Source organism: Dendrobates tinctorius, unplaced genomic scaffold (assembly GCF_039654945.1).
Source record: "Dendrobates tinctorius isolate UK_male_01 unplaced genomic scaffold, ASM3965494v1 ptg000237l, whole genome shotgun sequence".
Taxonomy (NCBI): Eukaryota; Metazoa; Chordata; class Amphibia; order Anura; family Dendrobatidae; genus Dendrobates; species Dendrobates tinctorius.
This window is the reverse complement of record NW_027361904.1, coordinates 1,597,367-1,618,895: the sequence shown is the minus strand read 5'-3', so window position 1 is coordinate 1,618,895 and position 21,529 is coordinate 1,597,367. Positions and strand designations below refer to the sequence as shown.

The 21,529-nt window shown below is 42.7% G+C and overlaps 1 protein-coding gene and 1 pseudogene across 1 annotated transcript in view; both read right to left on the bottom strand.

Moving 5' to 3' along the window:
* Positions 1-21,529, bottom strand: part of LOC141060494 (uncharacterized) — a 561,818-nt gene that overhangs the window by 494,783 nt on the left and 45,506 nt on the right. The gene's annotated exons all lie outside the window — the stretch shown is intronic.
* LOC141060406 (uncharacterized) lies at positions 2,869-5,213 on the bottom strand (annotated as a pseudogene).

The window sequence follows — 21,529 nt, the reverse complement described above, 5'->3', positions numbered from 1 at the left end:
GTTCTGGTGATGGATTCTTGTAGTGTTATTGGTTCTGATCCACAACACATGTAAAAATCCACATGGTCATGTTAATAATTTATTGTGATGTCTGACCAGTTAAGGGTTACTGCAAGTGAAGTAGTGGAACCACTGTGCCGTGGTCCGAGGAGAGCCTAGAGTGGCGTGACTAGGTGAACATCTGACGTTTCAATAGAGCCCCTGATGGTGGGATTAGGCTTGGCTCCTGATGGACACCAGGGTCAGGTGCTACACCTGGACAGATCTCGAAGGCACGGCAGCTGACTCCCAATATACTTGTATCTGGAATGGCTCAGTAGGTGAGTACAGCTGATACAGGCAAGCACGGCAGGAACATGGGTACCTCAGATTCAGATAGTCACTGACAGGTGCGAACTGGTCGGGATGATATACAGACTGGCACGGCAGGCGCAGACGGGTTCGGCTCATATACAGACTGTCACGGCAGATGCAGACTGGCCCGGCTGATATACAGACTGGCACAACAGGTGCAGGCGGGTCAAGCTGATATACAGACTGACAAGGCAGATACTGGCACGGAGGTTAGGAATGGACAGACACTAGCGAAACTAATGGACAGGCACCTAAGAACTAGCAAGCATGTTGGTGAACTAACAACATTGCACATACAGGTGGAGGTGCCTTAAATAATAAGTGTCTCCCAGCCATTGGCTGGGGACACCATAAGATGGCATGTGTGGACCATTTAAGAAGGAGGGAGCGTACTCTAAGCACAGTGCCAGGGGGCTGCATGCCGTACACATACCCCAGGCAGCAGCCGAGGAAAGAGGAGGGAGAACTGGACCGGAGCCGAGGCGGCGAGTGAGTTGGCGTTCCTGCTGGGGGAAAGGGGCAGCATGCAGGGACCCCAGCGCTACAGTTACATTTGTATTTATGTTAGAAGCATTAAAGGGATTGACCAAGTGTGCGATGAAAGCCTGCAGTCATATAGAATGACTGCAGACTTTCATCTCAAACTTAGACAATTCTTAATTTTGTCATCCATGCTGTAAAAAACGGACATGTCTCCATGTGTAAAAACAAAATCCACTGGTACATATCAATTAACTGGAATGGCCATATGCCTCTCTCATGGACCAAAACAATCACTGTGGACACTCCAAAAACCATGAATCCTACAAATTACCCACGGAGTAAAAGTCCAAAATAGAGTATATGAAAATTCAAATATTTATTGCCAAAGTACTAATAATATAATATATAGACTATAACAACAAGGTACATACAGAGCTCATGTGTGAAGGACAACCTGCACTTTTATAACAGAAAGGATTAACTTGCATACCTCACAAAAAATTGCACCCTGCAAACTATGTAGCATGTATTAAAAAAAAAGTGCATAGTGCAAATAAAGTGCAATAGCTATAAAGGGGTCCTCAAAATGTATGAAACACAAGTATATTCAAGGCATAAGGAGATCATAAAACCTTCTGACAAATTGAGTCCTGTGTGAATAGAATCAAAGATTGTACTTGACTTCTAGGGATCCTTGTGGCCCTAACGATCTGATCATCAATGGAGGTGGGATGGTAACCTTGATTTAAAAATTACATTTTAAGCTGGGTTAGGTGTTCATCCCTGTTAATTAGGCAATTTTAAATCACAGTCACATCGGAGAGTGTGGGAACACAAATTCATTACAATCTTTAATTCTATTCACACGGAACTCAATTTGTCAGAAGTTTTTATGATCCATTACCATATCTGAGCTATCTCCTCCAAGTAGCCCTTTGATCTCGCAGAACTTTTCACACTACCTATCTAATCTTACCTAGTTAAGGATTCTCTCTCCAAGCTCATTGTTTGTTTATTGAAATGTTGTGCTTTAAACTGTATATAAATAAGGTTTCTTCAAATATTTTGTCCTTTATAGCCTGATGAAGGGACGTAAGCAGTCCCGAAAGCTTGCTTTGTAACAACATTCACTATTATTTGTTAGCCATTAAAAGGTATCATACCCACAAGGTTCCTATTTTGTTTCTTTCACTGAGAGCACTTTATATATTTTTTTCTACTGGCTAACACGGTACCAAACTTTTTTCGTTTGACTGTGTAAGAACACGGTCTGATCATCTCCTGGGCAGAGGAGGAAACAATACAGAGTATGCAGACAGGGCAGCATGGGATCACAGATTCTGTTTTTAAACAGGCAGGGAAATGTTTTACTTCATTGCTACTTCCAATAGGTGGCACTAGAGTTCTAGTCCTCTTCCTCTCTGAAGAGACAATTTGCATATTTCCCAGAGGAGCATTGCGGCTTTAAGTCTCCTCATCTCGGCATGCTTAGGCCGGTTTCACATTAGCGCATTTTATGCGCACGCACGGCCGGGGGTAGCTCCGCCCCCGAGCCGGCTCTCTGCCCGGCGTGCCCGCCCCTTGCCTGTAGCGCCGCCTCCTAGCGGACGGCGGCGCCTGCGATTGGCGCACCCTATCTTTAGCATAGGGTGCGCCGATCGTGCGCAGGTCGTGCGCTAGTTGCGCTTTGACCTGCGCTGCGCACTTTTGACGGTGCGCCGTGCGCGCCAAAATCGAACTTTTCGGATTTTGGAGCGCACGGCGCACCGTCATAAGTGCGCAGCGCAGGTCAAAGCGCAACTAGCGCACGACCTGCGCACGATCGGCGCACCCTATGCTAAAGATAGGGTGCGCCGATCGCAGGCACCGCCGTCCGCTAGGAGGCGGCGCTACAGGCAAGGGGCGGGCACGCCGGGCAGAGAGCCGGCTCGGGGGCGGAGCTACCCCCGGCCGTGCGTGCGCATAAAATGCGCTAATGTGAAACCGGCCTTAGCATGTTATTCTCCACAATGAGAAACGATACTTCTTGGATATCGGTCAGACGCCTCTCACACAGCCAAACCAGATCTCACACTTTGATCAGCTGCGATCACATGCTTTCTTGTCTATATACTCTGTATAATCTCTCGATTAAAAATGGCTTCAACCCTGTGTGAGTTCTTTGATGTTCAATAAGACTTGATTTTCCACATTCTAAACATGAAGCTGGCTTCCCTCTGTGTGAATTTGTTCATGACTATCAAGATCTGACTTATAGATAATGCATTATCCGCATCTTGAGCATGAAAATGGCTTCTCTCCTGTGTGAATTTGTTGATGTCTAATAAGAACATTTTTCTGATTAAAACATTTTCCACACTGTGAACATGAATATGGCTTCTCCCCTGTGTGAATTTTTTGATGTCTAATAAGAATATGTTTCTGAGTAAAACATTTTCCACATTGTGGGCATAAAAATGGCTTCTCTCCTGTGTGAATTCTCTGATGATTAACAAGATCTGATTTCACAGAAAAACATTTTTCACATTCTGAACATGAAAATGGTTTCTCCCCGGTGTGAGTTTTCTGATGTTTAACAAGCTGTGATTTTACGGCATAACATTTCCCACATTCTGAACATGAAAATTGCTTCTCCCCTGTGTGAATTATTTCATGTGTTATAAGAAGATGTTTCTGGTTAAAGCGTTTTCGACATTGTGAACATGAAAATGGCTTTTCCCCGTGTGAATTTGTTGATGTCTAATCAGATTTGGTTTAATGGTAAAACATTTTCCACATTCTGAACAAGAGAATGGCTTCACCCCTGTGTGAAATTTCTGATGTTTCACAAGATTTCTTTTCAGGTAAAACATAAAAATGGTTTTTCCACGGTGTGTCTTCTATGATGTTTAATCCGTTCTGATTTAATGGTAAAACACTTCCCACATTCTGAACAGGAAAATGGCTTCTCCCCCGTGTGGCTTTTCTGATGTCTAATGAGATTTGGTTTCACGGTAAAACATTTTCCACATTCTGAACATGAAAATGGCTTCTCCCCTGTGTGAAGTCTTTGATGTCCAATAAGACAATGTTTCTGTTCAAAACTTTTCCCACATTCTGAGCATGAATATGGCTTTTCCCCTTTGTGGCTTCTTTGATGTCTAATCAAAACTGATTTTACAGTTAAACATTTTCCACATTCTGAACATGAATATGGCTTCTCTCCTGTATGAAATCTTTGATGGCCAATAAGAATATGCTTCTGGTTAAAGCAGATCCCACATTCTAAACAAGAAATTGGTTTCTCCCCTGTGTGTTTTTTGTGATGTCTAACCACATGTGATTTCTGTTCAAAATATTTCCCACATTCTGAACATAAAAATGGCTTTCCTTCATGAATTCTCTCATGGCTAACAAGATATGATTTATGGCTAATGCATTTTCCACATTCCTGACAAGAAAATGGCTTTGCCCCTGTGTGAAATATTTGATGTTTAGTAAGAGCTGTTTTTTGGGTAAAACATTTACCACATTCTAAACATGAAAATGGCTTCTCCCCTGTGTGAATTTTCTGATGTTTAATAAGAGATGATTTTTGGGTAAAACATTTACCACATTCCTGACATGAATACGGCTTCTCCCCTGTGTGAATTCTATGATGTCTAACCAAACCTGATTTTGTGGGAAAGCATTTAGCACATTTTGAACTTAAGTATGGCTTTTCCCCATGGGAACTTTTTGACATTCAACATCCAATCTGTAAAGCTTTTGTTTTAAAGTCTTTGTTGAATCAGGAGATGGGATCTGTTTAAAAGGATCAGATGATACATTTTGGATATGAGGGGAGGAGGGTAAATCTTCAATATTGGCCTTCTCACATTTTGAATGATATTATGCATTAAAATGTGAAGATTTTGAATGTCCCTCTGACCTTCCGGTACAGTCATCTGCAAAGAATAAAAGTTGTTATATTATTTTTTAGTAATATAACCTCAACATTTTATGACATTACAATTGAGAAGTATATGGCAAAATGAATTGACTAAGAGCCACCCCCCTTACAGCCGACAGCGTGGGGGGATGATGGGACCATGTCACTCCCCACTTCTATTTTCCTTCATGGTTAAAGGTTCTCCTTAGCCTCACTCTATTTAAATGCTATTGCTTCCATTCTTTCAGCCTTAACCCTTTAATATTCCCCCCTTCAAGTATTTATTCATTGTGTTCCTCCTTATTTTAATTGGTGGTATATTTCACACCCCTTCTGGAGTGTGCTTGTGGTACTCCCCTTTCTAGAATCTTCCGGTTGTCTCCGTTACCAGGTGGATCTGGAGAGATGTGACTGGATTGGTGGAGAGCACTTTGAGCGGGAAGTCTGGAGTGTTTATAAAGCTCATCTCACGGTCCAGGCAGCTGTTCCTCTTGTGAAGGAGCTGAAGCCATATTACTATATTGGTCACTTTTTTTTTTATAAATGTTAGAAACTTATTTTATACATTTTAATGTAGCAGATGAAAATAAATAAGATGGAAAATTTAGTTTTTCATTTAGTTTTGCACACAGAGATATTCTACTAAGAAAGACAAAACCGCACTTTCATTTTCCGAAATATTCAGGTTTATTAAACTTTTTAACTGACTGACAGCACTGGAGATGTGTAACAATCAAAATAATCCTCAAATATACAAACTGCCTATTAATTCTGCACACAGTGTACAGGGCTGACCTCTATTTTTCAGGCCTTCTGCCCTTCGGGCCCTGGCAGCTGGATATCAGCTTCTGCGCCAGTTCCTGACTGATGACTGCCCATTCTTTCCTAATCAGTACTCGGAGTTTATCCCCAATCGCTAATTCCTTCGCTGGTCACTAATTCCTGACAAGCAGTAATATCTAATTTATAGCGCTTCAGGAAGGTGTGAGGAGAAAACCAGGTAGCGGCTCTGCAAATCTGCTCTATCGATGCTGAAGACCTCTCAGTCCAGGATCCTGAAACTGCTCGTGTCCTACACTTTAAAGCCTTCCGGAAGAGATTCGCCCATAATTTTGTGAAATTCACGAATAGCAGTAAAGCCATCAGCAGTGGTGGAGGCAGCGGCTTTTTGTCCTTTATTTGAACTTTGAATTTAGAAGTAAATTGTTAGATTTTCACCAAAATTTTGAAAGTGATCAGAAAGTCAAGATAGATCTTCTGACATCAAGAGTGTAGAATTCCTTGTCTTTATTAGTTTTGGTACAAAAGTTTAAGGTACAAAAAGTTAGTAAGACAAAGTCTTGATAGCGGTGAAAATCAATCTTTAGGTAGAAAGGACAGATGTTTTTGTTTTGTTTGGACGATCACTCCTCCCATTTGGCCCAGGCATTTTTAGTTAGCAGGAAACTGCAAGAGGGGTGCAGCCTACTTCTGTTATCAGCTGACAATCTGAAACATGTGAAAGATGATTTTTTTTTTTTTAGCTCCATTCACTTGTTGGTGGTGCTATGTGGTGTTACTATTGCTGAGGTTCTGTGTTTTGGTATAGCATGGAGTCATGGGAGCTCAGCTTGGCCACATGGGAACTGTGGAGTACCAGGCCGCCCGCCCTGCTGATGTACTGCCACTATGGTGGTGATTGGCACACCTGGCCACACCTCTAAGGTCATCGACTCATTGGGAGGTGAGAAGATGAGAAGATTGTTAATCAAAGAACTTCATGTTCAGTTTTGTAAACCTGATGGACGCCTCCTGCTGAGGCTCAAGGAGCAGTTTAGATAACCCTATAAAAACCAGACTAAGGGTACCATTACACTAAGCGACGCACCAGCGATCCCGACAACGATACGACCTGGTAAGGATCGCCGGTGCGTCGCTACATGGTCGCTAGTAAGCTGTCAAACAGACAGATCTACTCAACGACGCAGCAACGATCCGGCGATTCGTACAACGACCTCGGCGGTCGTTGGGCCCTTGTCACACAGCAGCTATTCTGACGACTCCCGCCTGCGTCCCGGAGTTCTGCGTTGCCAACGATGTCGCTCGTCGGCTTCAAACACAGCGATGCATGCTGGCCAGCGGGACACCAGCGATTAAAAAATGGCCCAGGACATTCAAGCACGATCAGCAACATCGCAGCGGGGGGGGCGATCATCGCTATGTGTCACACGTAGTGAGATCACTGGCGAGGTCACTGTTGCGTTACAAAATCTGTGACGTTTTAGCGATCTCACTAACGATCTCGCTATGTGAGAAGGGGCCTTAAGAACCAGGTGGTGAATAGTTCCTAACCTTGATCTAAGTCTTGAAACTGCTTTAAAAAAATGATGTATCCAGCACTGAATAGCCATATGTTCTGACGGACTTTCAATACAAATGAAACTGGAGTGAAGGCATAAGCAAGGTGGACTGTCCAATTTTGCGCTAAGGCATCCACTGCCACTCAGTTGCCCCCAATATTGGGGAAATCCTTTTTTTCTTAATGCAAACCAGTCAGTTTCAGGAAAACCACATTTAGACACCTGTTCGAAAAATAGTTGTTGACTCATTGACCATTCACCAGCATGAAGCAATTGAAAAATTCTATTATCAAGATCTCTTTCCTTTTCAAGTAAACCTCAACAATGACAGAAGATTTTGAAAGATTTAAAAGATGTTGCTGGAAAGCTTCTGAAGCATTTTGTGCCTCCTTGATATTTTAGGAAGGATACTGTAGAGTTGATGAAGTACACTTTTAGACATCCGAGGGCTTCCAACAAAGCTCTTAGTTCTTTGTAGTTTGAGGATTGAGCTCTTAGTGCAGTCAGACTGTTACTGGTCCTGGATTCAGATGAACTCCTCTCTCTAGGTTTTTCATTGAGAGCCACCAGTTCATTGATCTTTTAAAGGATAAGCAAGATTCATTTTTTGTATAGAGATAAAGTTGTGCTCAAAAGTTTACATACCCTGGCAGAATTTTTGCTTTCTTTGCCCTTTTTCAGAAAATATGAATGGTAACACCAAAACTTTCTCCACTCATGGTTAGTGGTCAGGTGAAGCCATTTATTGTCCAACTATTGTGTTTTCTCTTTTTAAATCATAATGACAACCCAAAACATCCAAATGACCCTGATCAAAAGTTTACATACTCCATTTCTTAATACCGTGTATTGCTCCCTCTAACATCAGTGACAGCTTGAAGTCTTTTGTGGTAGTTGTGGATGAGGTTCTTTATTTTCTCAGATGGTAGAGCTGCCCACTCTTCTTGGCAAAAAGCCTCCAGTTCCTGTAAATTCCTGGGCGATCTAGCATGAACTGCGCGCATGAGATCTCCCCAGAGTGGCACAATGATATTGAGGTTAGGAGACTGAGATGGCCACTCCAGAACCTTCACTTTGTTCTGCTGTAGCCAATGACGGGTCAACTTGGCCTTGTGTTTTAGATTGTCATGTTGTAACGTCCAAGTACATCCCATGCGCAGCTTCCGGGCTGATGATTGCAAATTTGCCTCCAGTACTTGCTCATAACATGCTGCATTCATCTTTCTTTCAACTTTGACCAATTTTCCTGTGCCTTTGTAGCTCACAAATCCCCAAAACATCAGCGATCCACCTCGGTGCTTTACAGTAGGAATGGTGTTCCTTTCTGGTGACTCGACCATGCAGCCCATTTTTCTTCAAGCGTCTCCTTATTGCGCGTCTTGAAACAGCCACACCGCTAGTTTTCAGAGAGTCCAGTATTTCAGCTGATGTTATCTGTGGGTTTTTCTTTGCATCCTGAACAATTTTCTTGGCAGTTGTGGACAAAAATTTTTTCGATTTTACCTGACCATGTTTTTGTTTTTACAGAGCCCCTGATTTTCCATTTGTTAATCACAGTTTGAATGCTGCTGACCGGCATTATCAATTCCTTGGTTTACTTTTGGTATCCCTTTCCTGTTTTATACAGTTCACCTACCTTTTCCTGTAGATCTGTTGACAATTCTTTTACTTTCCCCATGACTCACAATCCAGAAATGTCAGTGGCTGGATGAAAGATGCAAGAGTCTGTCAGGATCCCAGAAACTCACTTAGCGTTTATGCACACGCACTGATTACAAGCAAACAGGTCACAGCAATTCAAACCCATTTGCGTCAACTTCTGTGCATGTTATCAGGCCAAAATCACCAGGGTATGTAAACTTTTGATCATGGTTATTTGGATATTTTGGGTTGTCATTATGATTTCAAAAGAGATAACACAGTACAGTAGTATGACAATAAATGGCTTCACCCAACAACTAACCATGAGTGGAGAAAAAGTTTTGGTGTTATCATTCATATTCTCTGAAAAAAGGCCAAGAAACCAAGAATTCTGCCGGGGTATGTAAACTATTGAGCGCAACTGTAGCTGAGACCATTGCAGGTTGAGAGGATCTGTGTTTGTGGTAGGGAAGAATATAAATGAGCACAGGCCACTGAAAGAATGCAGGATGACATCAGGCCTAGGATGGACATAGTTTCTCTCATAGAACAGCGAGTTTTCTTTCGGAAGGACAGGAGCTTTTGGTGAATGGACATCTTTTTTCTCTTGCAAGAAATGAGGATTGTTTATTTGTGTCTAGAAATACCCTGAGAAACTCTTTCTTGTGGGAAGGAGTTAAGTCTGATTTTTCAAAATTCTAGAGATTGGGATTAAGATTAAAATCCCAACCTCTAGCACCATCTTTGGGGTAGTTCTAGGGACCATATTTACCTTTACCCTGGTATTCACAATTTTTATTTCCAGAGGGACAGAACCTTCTCTTTGGTTTCACTGATTTGCTCTAGTAAACCTTTTTTTCTGATCCTCCGCTTTCTCCAGTACCGGATCAATCACTGGGCCAAAGACAGGTCTTCCTTTTAAAGGGAATGTTGCAGATTTTAAATTTGGAAAGCGTATCCCTTTGCCAGTTTTTTAACCAACACAATCAGATCACATCTGGTCTCTACAATTACACGGATACCAAATACAGCTCTGTCAAAAATTAAGAGACCACTGCAACATTTTCGGTTTGTCTGATTTTTATCTTTATATTTTTGACTAAAATGTAAATTGCTCTTTTATTCTATAAACTACTGACAACATGTCTCCGAATTTCCAAGCACTAAATTTTGTATTTATTTTCTGAATATGAGAAATAGTCAAAATAACAAAAAAATGCAGAGTGCTGGCAGACCTCAAATAATGCTAAGAATACAAGTTGATAATCATTTAGAAACAACAATACTAATGTTTTAACTCAGGAAGAGTTCAGAAATCAATATTTTGTGGAATAACCATGATTGTTAATCTCAGCTTTCCTGCGTCCTGGCTGCTTTCCACCAGTCTTTCACACGGCTTTTGAGAGACCTTATGCCACTCCTGGTACAAAAATGTAAGCAGTTCTTCTTTGATGGCTTGTGACTATCCATCTTCCTCTTTATTACATTCCAGAGGTTTTCAATGGGATTCAGGTCTGGAGATTGGGCTGGGCATGACAGGGTTTTGATGTGGTGGTCTTTCATCCACACCTTGATTGATCTAGCTGTGTGGCATGGCACAATGTCCTGCTGGAAAAACCAGTCCTCTGAGTTGGGGAACATTGCCTGAGCAGAAGGAATCAACTGTTTTTCCAGGATAACCTTGTATGCGGCTTGGTTCATACGTCCTCCGCAAAGAGTAACCTGCCCAATTCCAGATTTGCTGAAGCATTCCCAGATCATCACCGATCCTCCACCAAATTTCACAGGGGGTGCAAGACACTGTGCCTTGTACGCCTTTCCAGGTCTCCGTCTAACCATTTGACGACCAGATGTTGGGCACAGCTGAAAATTAGACTCATCAGAGAAGATTACCTTACTCCAGTTTTCTATGGTCCAATTCTTATGGGCTTTGGCAAACTTCAACCTGGCTCTCCTTTGCTTCTCATTGATGAAAGGCTTTATTCTACCTTTACATAACTTGAGCCCTGCCTCTAGGAGCCTGTTACGAAATGTTCTTGCCATGCATTTTACTCCAGCTGCCATTTGCCATTCCTTTTAAAGGTCACTTGATGTCATCCTGTGGTTCCTGAGTGACATTTGAATATGAGAACTGTCATCCCTGTCAGTGAAGAGTCGCTTTCGACTCTGCTGGTCTGTAGCTTTGTTGGCTCCAATGTCTGCTGCTTGACCTTGTTGTAATGGATTGCTGTCTTAGAAATTTTGAGGATGGAGGCAACATGACGCTCAATGTGTCCCTCTGTTAATAAACCCAGAATTGAGCCCTTCTTTTCCTCACTCAAGACTTTTCTTTTCAACTCCTTTGGCATGGTTAAAAGTTATTTTTTCATTCCTATTACTTTTGGGATATTACTAGCACTTGTTTTGCCATCCAGCTTGTCCTATTGCAGGAGGACTGTGAACACCACAGCAGGGTTTTTTATACTTTCCTTCGTTAAATAAGATTTGGTTCAGGTGATCACCTCATCAGAAGCACATTAAGTAGAATGAGGTGGACTCTGGTTGGAATTCAACTGACACCGGAATGGAATGGCTGTCAGACATGGAGAGAAGCTGATGTTTAAATCATTTGAAGCACTTGAGAAAGAATTCCCTTTGGAACGCAATATGTTCCACCAGTACCATCAGCTGCGGCATGCATTTCATAAGCAGTGGAGAAGGTCGCCGATAATGATACAGAGGGACAGTTTGTTGAGTATACTTGGGGCACAGAAGAATACTAGGGGTTTTACAACACTTATTTACAAGGGATTGCTAGTCAAGTTTTTGGATAGACATCCGTTGACGGCCAAAGTTAGGTGGATTGCAGACTTGGGAGACATATCGGATGTTCAATGTGAGTCGGTCTTGCAATACGTCCCTAAAATTTCTATTAGTGAGTCTGGGAGGGTGTCGCAACTATTCACCATACATAGGGTATATAGGACTCCTGTGTGGATGAAAAAGGCTGGTGTGAGAATGGATTCCAGGTGCCCGAGATGTAGGATGGATGGGGCCGATACGCTACATATGCTATGGTCCTGTCCCCGATTGCAGGCATTCTGGATAGAGGTCTTGAATTTGATAGAGAGTGAAGGAAATAAATATTACTCGAGACCCATTGACGTGTATTTTAGGGCATGTAGATGGGGTGGTGACGGACGAATGGGGCAGACTGGCGATAGTCTTCCTTGCTACATGTAGCATTTTGGCTATTACATTACATTGGTTGGATGAAGATTCTCTTACTAGAAAGGAATTTGTGAACAGAGTGAATTTCATGATACTTATGGAGCGGAATGTGTATATGAAGAGAGGCAAAATGAATCGCTATGAGGATATATGGGGGAGTTGGTTGGACTTTCCTGTGTTAGCCTCTATGGAACTCATCAAAGACAGGATATTACGGTTATAGAAATGTGTGCAGCATTGTATTATATGGACAAGGATCGTGTAAGCATGACGAGGGGGGGGGGTTAGGGGAGGGTTTTCTTAGTTTCTAAGGGGGGATTTTCTTGTATTACTAAAAATGTAAGAAAAGTAATATTGCTGACATATTTATACATGCCTATGTATGTATTGTTATCCTTCTTAGTTTCTTCAATAAAAACTATCTGATTTAAAAAAAAAAGACTTGTAGAGAAGCTGATTTTTTATAAAACTGTGCAGTGGTCTCTTAATTTTTGCCAGAGCTGTATATATAGATTAATGATGAGTGAATGTGCTCGGATACCATGTTATCTGAGCATGCTCAGGAGTTATCCCAGTATCTTTGGAGTGCTCGAATAATATGTTCGAGTCCCTTCAGCTGCATGATTCGCACCTGTTAAGACAGCTGCAACACATGCGGGGATTGCCTGTTTGTTAGGCCTGTTTGTTAAGCAATTCCCACGTTTTATGGCTGTCTAACAGCCGCGAATCATGCAGCCCCGGGGACTCAAACATATCTATCTCAGGCATGCTCAATAATAACACCCAAGCATGCTCAGACTACACAACACCTGAGCGTGTCCGCTCATAACTAATATAGATTTCATTAGTTGGTTATAGGTTTTACAACTTCTACACAAATATTCCACATTTCATGGAAAGAACCCATTCCAGAACCCATGAGAGAGGGAATCCACCCATCAAGGACAGGAAACCTGCAGGGTATAAGGGAAGACCCTCTCCCCCACATCAGTTGGGTTACATAGCATAAGAGGACCTCCATTAACAGTTATATACAGCCGTAAATACCATCATTACTATGTGTTACCTTCTACACTACATGAACTGCACACCAAAAATTCATCTAGCGCATAATCATCAGTAATGAGGGGGTGGGATACGAGGATGCTGTCATGGGTTCTGGAAAATCCTATAACCGGTAAGTTGTTATGTCTTTTCCTTTCACTCAAGACTAGGTGCTGCTGGAAAAGAGAGATGGGCTTCCGAAATGTGAGAGATTTGCTCGATTACCGTCATTAGAGGAGCAGATTAATTTCCTCCCTGATGATTGATATATGCTACTGTTTACTCTGCTGTCCGATAGGATAAGCACATGCCGACTCTGTATCAATGAAAGCATCTTCTCCACCGCATATTTCACCACCAGTAGCTCTTTAAGTTTGGAGGACCCTTACTTTTCCTTCCTTGTCCAACCATCCAAGACCAGATGGTCTTCTGAATCTGCTCCCCCATCCTCTTGAGCTTGCATCTGTAGTTATGACGCTCGGGGCTAGATTTTGATAGATTTTCTATGCTTAACCACCAATGGAGAGACTTGACTGCAGCCGTGAAAAGAGTGAGCCTTTCTTCTAAACAATCTTTCAGCACATTTTCGTTTGTCAAGCTGTCTCGCTTTTGTATAGGACTGGTCGAATACAAAATATAAGAAACCCTTGCAATGACATGGCCTTCATGAGAGTCATGATAGGATTGTTTATTGCCTTGAATACCTGGACCGACATCTTTTCTATCTTTTCCTTTGGAAGAAAACAGCTTTTTTAGAAGGAGTTTAAGAGGATTACAAAGATCTGGTCTCTCAATAGAGCTAGCCTCGACTTCAAATTCAGAAACCAACATAGATTCGTCAAAATGGTTCTGACATTTGCTAAATAGGAGTCGTAGGGTTCAATTGTTTTGCCCACGATCATAAAATCGTCCAAATATGGTATTAGAAGGGTGTTCTGCTCCCAAAGAGGAGCTGCCATTTCTGCTAAAATCTTTTATCTTCTCCTTTGAGAGGACCTCCTGTATGACAGTTTGGGTTTGGACCAATCATGAAACCATTTCTTACTGTCTCCAGTCAGTCTAGGATGCCATCAATCGCAGGACCAAACACTCTCCTTCACATGGGATAGAACATAGTTTGGTCTTTGAATGGATATCACCCGGCCAGTATTTAAGCCACAGAACTCTTTAGACTGCGTTGGCGAGAACTGCTGACCTAGCCGCCTATCTCACCGAATCCACGGATGTATCTGCTAGGAATGTAGTTCTTCCCTGCATTCATGGAATAGTGGCTAGGATATTTTTTTCTTGTAATTTTAAGCCTTTGGTGATTATCCAATTTGTATAGACAATTACAGACTACCTCTTGAAGCTCATCAAGAGAATGCAGAGTGTGCAAAGCAGTAATCAAAGCAAAAGGTGGCTACTTTGAAGAACCTAGATTATAAGACATATTTTCAGTTGTTTCACACTTTTTTGTTAATCATATAATTCCACATGTGGTAATTCATAGTTTTGACGCCTTCAGAGTGAATCTACAATTTTCATAGTCATGAAAAGAAAGAAAACTCTTTGAATGAGGTGTGTCCAAACTTTTGGTCTGTACTGTATATGTCAGTGACACACACACACACACACACACACACACACACACACACACACATATATATATATATATATATATATATATATATATATTATATATCTCTTTATATTTGATAGAGATATAGATAGTAGAAAAGCCAATAATTCAATTGTCGGCTTCTGTAAAATCATTGCAGAACCCGACAGGATAGGAGACGTGGTTCACATACAGTAAACCATTGCATATCAGGGAGATTTATTTATGTCCCTGACTACTGTTGTTAGTGTTTGTGTGTAAAAATTTGTAGCTGTAGGTGTTAAAGAATTAAATCACTGAAAAAAATTGCGTGGGCTCCTGCACAATTTTCTTCGCCAGAGAGGGAAAGCCAGAGTGAGGGCAGATATTCATAGCCTAGAGAGGTCCATGGTTATTGCCCCACCAGCTAAAAATATCTGCCCCTGTAAGATGCGCCAATTCTGGCACTTAGCCACTCTCATCCCACTGCCCTGTAGAGGTGGCATATGGGGTAATATCATTTACAGATCAGTATTTTTGCATCAGTGTTTGTATGCCAAAACCAGGAGTGGAACTTACATAGAAAAACTATAACTGAAAGACAGATACCTGTTCTCTGTTTTGGAGACACGCCTGGTTTTTGCATACAAATACTGATGAAACACTGATCAAAAACACAGACAAGTGAATGAGGCCGTAAGATGACATAAAGCCTGGTTAATAATAGAGAGGTGTCACTAAGACACCTCTCTATTATTAATCCAATAGTATGAAAGGGTTAAAAAACACACACATTAAGAATAAAGTATTTTAATGAAATAATTGAACACACAAATTTCCCAATCCAAGCGAAGCCATTGTTCGCCTTCTAAAAATATAAAAGCAACAATATCCCATACCTGTCTGCCGTACAGTCAAGTCCAATGCCGCAATCCATCTCAAGGGGTTAGTCGGCTGACCACTCCACTGATATCACACTTTGCTGCCGAATAGGCATGGTGAACATCAGTCAGGTAAGCACTCCCGTGGAGCTAAAGAGACCAAAGATTTGTTGTTGGGTGGGGTAAGAGACATTATAAGGAGCAGGAATGGGATGGGATTGGTGTCCACTCAGTATGAGGAGTGAGGGGATTGATTCTGTGGACACAGTATGAGGAGTGGAGGAGAGGTTGGTGTGGACACAGTATGAGGAGTGGAGGAGAGGTTGGTGTGGACACAGTATGAGGAGCAGGGGACTGGTGCTGTGGGGTCCAATATTATGGACCCCATATAATGCTCTATAGAGAATAATGGGCCCCATATAACATAGTTTTTAAGTTGAAGGAACACCCGTCTGGCTTTGGAATCAGCACAATGGGGCTAGCCCACTCCGATATTCCTCAATGACTCCTAACTGGAGCATTTGTTTCACTTCAGCCACGATGACTTGCCTCCGGGCTTCTGGAACCCGATACGGTTTCATCCGTAACCTTACCCAGGGCTCAGTGACTATGTCATGCTGGATCACCGAGGTCTGCCCTGGCAGTTCTGAGAATACATCCATATTCTGTTGTACCAGCACCCGAGCCTCTCATCGCTGCAGTTTGGTGAGTGCGTCATTAATATTAACCTATCCCCGGACTGGTCACTGGCCGGTGCCAGAGAGTTCCTCAGTGGTACAACCGGAGTCGCCTCCGTGACCAAACATTCCTGGTCTTTCCAGGATTTTAGCAGGTATACATGGCACAGCTGCTTGGGTTTCTTTTTTCAGGGTTGGTACACTCTATAATTTATTTTCCCCGTATCTCATAAGGTCCCTGCCACTTGGCCACGAGCTTACTCTCCCCTTCTTTAAAGGTCTTGATGGTGGCCCTTTTATTGTACCATGCGGCTCTGCACAACCTGGGCATCCATAATATGCTCTTTTAGTATGGGCCATATGGCCGCAATCCAGTCCTGCATGCTTGCTACATGCCCAATTATACTTCGAAGTGGAGTGGACTCCTGCTCCTATGTCTCCTTAGCTACATCGAGCAGCCCCCTCGAGTGCCTCCCATACAATAGCTCAAACGGGGAAAAGTCTGTGGATGCCTGATGTACTTCATGGATAGCGAACATCAGATAAGGCAATAACATGTCCCAATCCCTTCCGTCCTTGGCGACCACCTTTTTGAGCATGGCTTTGAGGGTCTTATTGAACCTTTCTACTAATCCGTCAGTTTGTGGGTGATATACCGACGTGCACAGCTGTTTGATCCAAAGAAGCTTGCATAGCTCCTTGGTCACCGGGTCACTGCCTCACACCACTTGCACATATATTCCCCTATCCCCATTGTTCTCATTTTATGTGTCAACATTTTGTGTGGCACCGTATCAAAAGCTTTTGAGAAGTCCATATACACTACGTCCACTGCATTTCCTTGTTCCAGTCCGGAGCTTACCTCTTCATAGAAGCTTATCAGATTAGTCTGACAGGAACGGTCCCTCATAAACCCATGTTGATATTGGGTCATGAGGTTATTCTTCTGCAGATACTCCAGTATAGTATCTCTTAGAAAACCCTCCAGGATTTTACCCACAGTAGAGGATAAGCTCACTGGCCTATAATTTCCAAGTTCAGTTTTTGCCCCCTTTTTGAATATTGGTACCACATTTGCTTTACGCCAGTCCTGTGGTACAGACACTGTTATTATGGAATCTTTAACCCTTTTCTGAAATCCGACGTACTATCCCGTCCATGGTACCCGGGCCCGTATGACCGTGGACGGGATAATACGTCGGGCCCTTTAATGCGATACCGCGACTTAAGTCGCGGTGATCGCATTCAAATTCCGACGCCATCTCACCTTACAGAAGATGGTGTCTGCCTCCCAGGCTGCGATCCTGCCCCCCCCGGCATCCAGAGCGCTCTGATTGGCTGTTCAATTCTGAACAGCCAATTCCAGCGTTTCTCATTGTTTCAGCCAATCAGCTTGGCTGAAACAATGATGTCCTAGGCTAGGATCGGAGTACCGATGTACTCGATCCTAGAGCCGGTGCCTGGCAACACCAGGCACCGGCAAAAAGCACCCGGATTGGCGCGATCGCCGATCTAATCGATCACACCAATCGCAGTGCACAGCGACGCTATATCGCCGCTGTGCCCTGCCAGTACCGGCCCGGATCGGTGCTTTATTAGCACCGATCCTAGGCTGGAGCCTGATGCAGGCCCAGCAGGGCCTGCAGGAGCTGGCTGGCACGATCGATTAGATCGACGTTAGCGCCAACCACAGGGCACAGCTGCGGTCACCATGTGACCGCTCTGTGCCCTGCTGGTGACCTGGATATGACCTGCCTAGTAATCGGAGCTGTGAGCTCCGATTCTAGGCAGTTGCCATGGTCACCAGGCAGATAAGGGATTGGTGGATCGATGTAATCATTCGATCCCACCAATGACAGATCACAGCAGCGATGTGACCGCTCTGTGACCTGCCCCTGACCTGCCTCTGACCTGTCTGCAGGGGTCTTCACTCTAGCTGAGGATTCCTGCAGAGAGGTCGGACGCAGCAAGAGCTCCTGTGTTGGGTATTGTGGTGCCACAACTTGTAACATCACAATCCCTGCAGAAAAGAAGAAAGAAAAAAACGCCAACCGTAAGTGTTCCTGATCCCTGATCCCCTGCCCAATCTATCTTCACCCCCCCATCTATCTTCATCCCCCCATCCCTCCACCCTAATCCCCCCCATCCCCCTTCCCCCTATTTTTACCCCCCTCCACCCCACTTTTGCGCCACCTCCGTGCGCAGCCACTGAGCGTTGACCATCCATGAACAACGATTGGGCCTACTTCCTGTCCGCCATAATTTACCACCTGTTGGAAAACAAGCCATCTCATCCCTGAGAGATAATCCAAACATCATTATAAAACCGGCAGACAAAGGAGGTGCAATCGTTGTCATGAATAAGAATCAATACGTGACCGAAATTAAGAGACAACTCTCGGATACCAACACATACAGGAAAGTACATATTGACCCGACGTTCCAAATATGCAGGAAAATAGACCAAATTCTTGATAAACATATACAGCTCAAGACCATAGATGCAAAGACCAGAACATTTCTGACAAATCAACATCCAATAACCCCGGTGCTCTATACCCTCCCCAAAATTCACAAAGACCTACACAACCCTCCTGGACGTCCCATAGTAGCCTCCACAGACTCAATTCTCAATCCCTTATCCATCTTCTTGGAAAAAATATTAACACCATTTACTCATACCACCAAATCTTTTATTCTGGATACAGGAGATTTCCTGAATAAGATCCGTTCCATTAATTCCATTTCACCCAGCAGCATTCTCTGCACCTTTGATGTCAACAGTTTATACACATCAATAACACATGACAAAGGTATAGAGGCAGTCAAACTAACTCTCATTGAAGCTAATATTGAACCAGACACACAGGCACTATGTTTGGATCTTCTAAACGTAGTCTTACGGGAAAACTTTTTCCGATTCCAGGATGATTTCTTCATCCAGACATGTGGCACCGCGATGGGCTCTAATGTAGCCCCCGCGTATGCAAATCTTTACATGGATAAGTTTGAACGAGACTACATTTACTCTAATCCTCTTTTCCAGGAATCGGCCATAGTGTGGTTTCGCTACATCGACGATGTTTTCTGTATATGGAGTGGGGACTCAACTAGCCTTTTCAAATTCTATGACACCATTAATAATGCCAGACATGAGTTGAAATTCACAATGTCCCATAACTTGGAATCAATCACTTTTTTGGACACTAGGGTTAATAAAGACGCACAAGGAAGACTTTCATCCGACCTTTACACTAAACCCACCGACTGCAACAACCTTCTCCTGTATGACAGTTGCCATCCAAGGTCCACCCGCAACAGTCTCCCACGATCACAATTTAAAAGGGTCACCAGGATTGTGTCAGATCCATCAACTAGAGACCTCAGATTACGAGAAATGTCCAATAGATTTGAATCTAGACATTATCCACCTGTACTTCTGGCCTCTGAGATGACCAAAGCACTGATTGACTCTGACACCACCGGAACCACAACAATCAAACCACCCAGACTCCCATTTGTTCATGGTCACCACCCATCCATGCAAAGAATACACAATCTCATCCACAAACATTGGCCTTTATTGACCAGAGCCTATCCTAGAATCAACATTTTCAAATCTCCACTGTTGATGTGCTTGAGGAGACCTCAAAATATCAAGGACAAGTTAGTCCGTGCTGACCTGGGTACCTCCAGTCACATCAATACACATACTTTGACAGGACAGAAAAGAACAGGTACGTTCCCCTGCCTAAACTGCATGAGCTGTTCTAACATCATTAAAGGCAATGAAATAGTTCACCCACGTTCTGGCAAATCCTATCCAATTAAAGATTACTTCACTTGTGAAACCAACTTCGTCATTTATATCATCAAATGTCCATGTGGTTTACTGTACGTGGGTGAAACCACCCAGGCTATTAGGGACAGAATATCCAGTCATAAGTCCACGATTAGGTGTGGTAAAACATGGCTCCCACTTCCTGCCCATTTCAAGGAAGACCGACACAACGTATCACAATTACGATTCCAAATAATTGAAAAAGTCCCTAGACCCAAAAGAGGTGGTAACCATATTCGCCTGTTAAAACAACGGGAGACGTTCTGGATCTACACTCTTGACACCCTACATCCGAGGGGTCTCAACCGAGAAATTGATTGGTTAATCTAATAATAATTTTTTTTCCCTTTTTTCCTTTAGACCCATTGAGTGGTTGCCTTCTTGAGTCTCTCTTTTTACATCTAACCCAAGCGGTAAGATAATGAACCATAATGTGTTTTCTTTTTCAAGTTTTTTTCAAGTTTTCATTTTTTCCCCCTTTTAGTTCCCTCCCCTTTTTTTTTCTTGTTTTTTCAGTTTTCCTTTTTTTGAGGGTATTTTATTTTCCTTTTTTTCATTCCATTTATTCTTCGTTTTGCCAATTTGTTTCTTGTTTATTTATTTCCCCCAAAATTTTTTTTCCTTTTTTTCACCCTTTTTCCTTTTTTTTCTTTTTTATTTTTATTCTCACTTTATTTTTTATTTATTTTTCCTATTTTGCATCATTCATTTGATTACAGTTCATCTCATTGTTTACATCCGTTTCCAGCCTTATTACCCGCTCACCCCCAGGTCACATATCAATTCCTTTCATTTCTTTTAATTTTATTTCATCCTATTTAAGTTTGGACTCCTACGCAGCTTAAATATTATGTATATGTTTATTTATATTATTTGCAATAAACCTGTCTGTATATAACTGTTTTATATCTCAACTGCCCAGCCTTTTCATGTGTAACATACTGCACCTCCCCCATAGAGGCGTGTGTCCCATTCAAAGCCTCAGCAGCCTCTGCATGTCGTCATTAAATTTTTCCTGACCGCGCTTTCTTGCGCATGTGTGGGCAGGCGGCGCCGGCGTCTGACCTCACTTCCGGTCACATGACCGGACCGTGTAAAAAGCGCATCTTGCTACTCAGCATCCACTCACTGCCTTGGCACCACTGCGCATACTTCACCCACTGCGCCACCAATAACTGTAAGTACTGTCCCATACAGGGACCACCGCTATACCACCAACTTGATTATGGTAGCAAATCAGGACCATCAATCCTGTTCTATACCTAACGTACCCCTTTTTCTCCATTCAGCTCTGGCATATTTACCAGTCCACCACCTCCTCAAGGAACAGGATTATCGACAATGTTGGTATTTTTTCCCAAAATACACTATACCTTTTTCCTTAATATACACCGGCTATATGCCTAGGCAAACCTTTATAGTCCTTGATAGTCTCTTGTGCACATAACTAGCTACATCGTTTACGCTGGTTAATCTGATCTATTCATTGTGCCTACAGACACCCAGTTCAGTACTTTGTTTACTATATGTCACCCTAACGATATGTCCATTTATCCTTACTTACAGAATA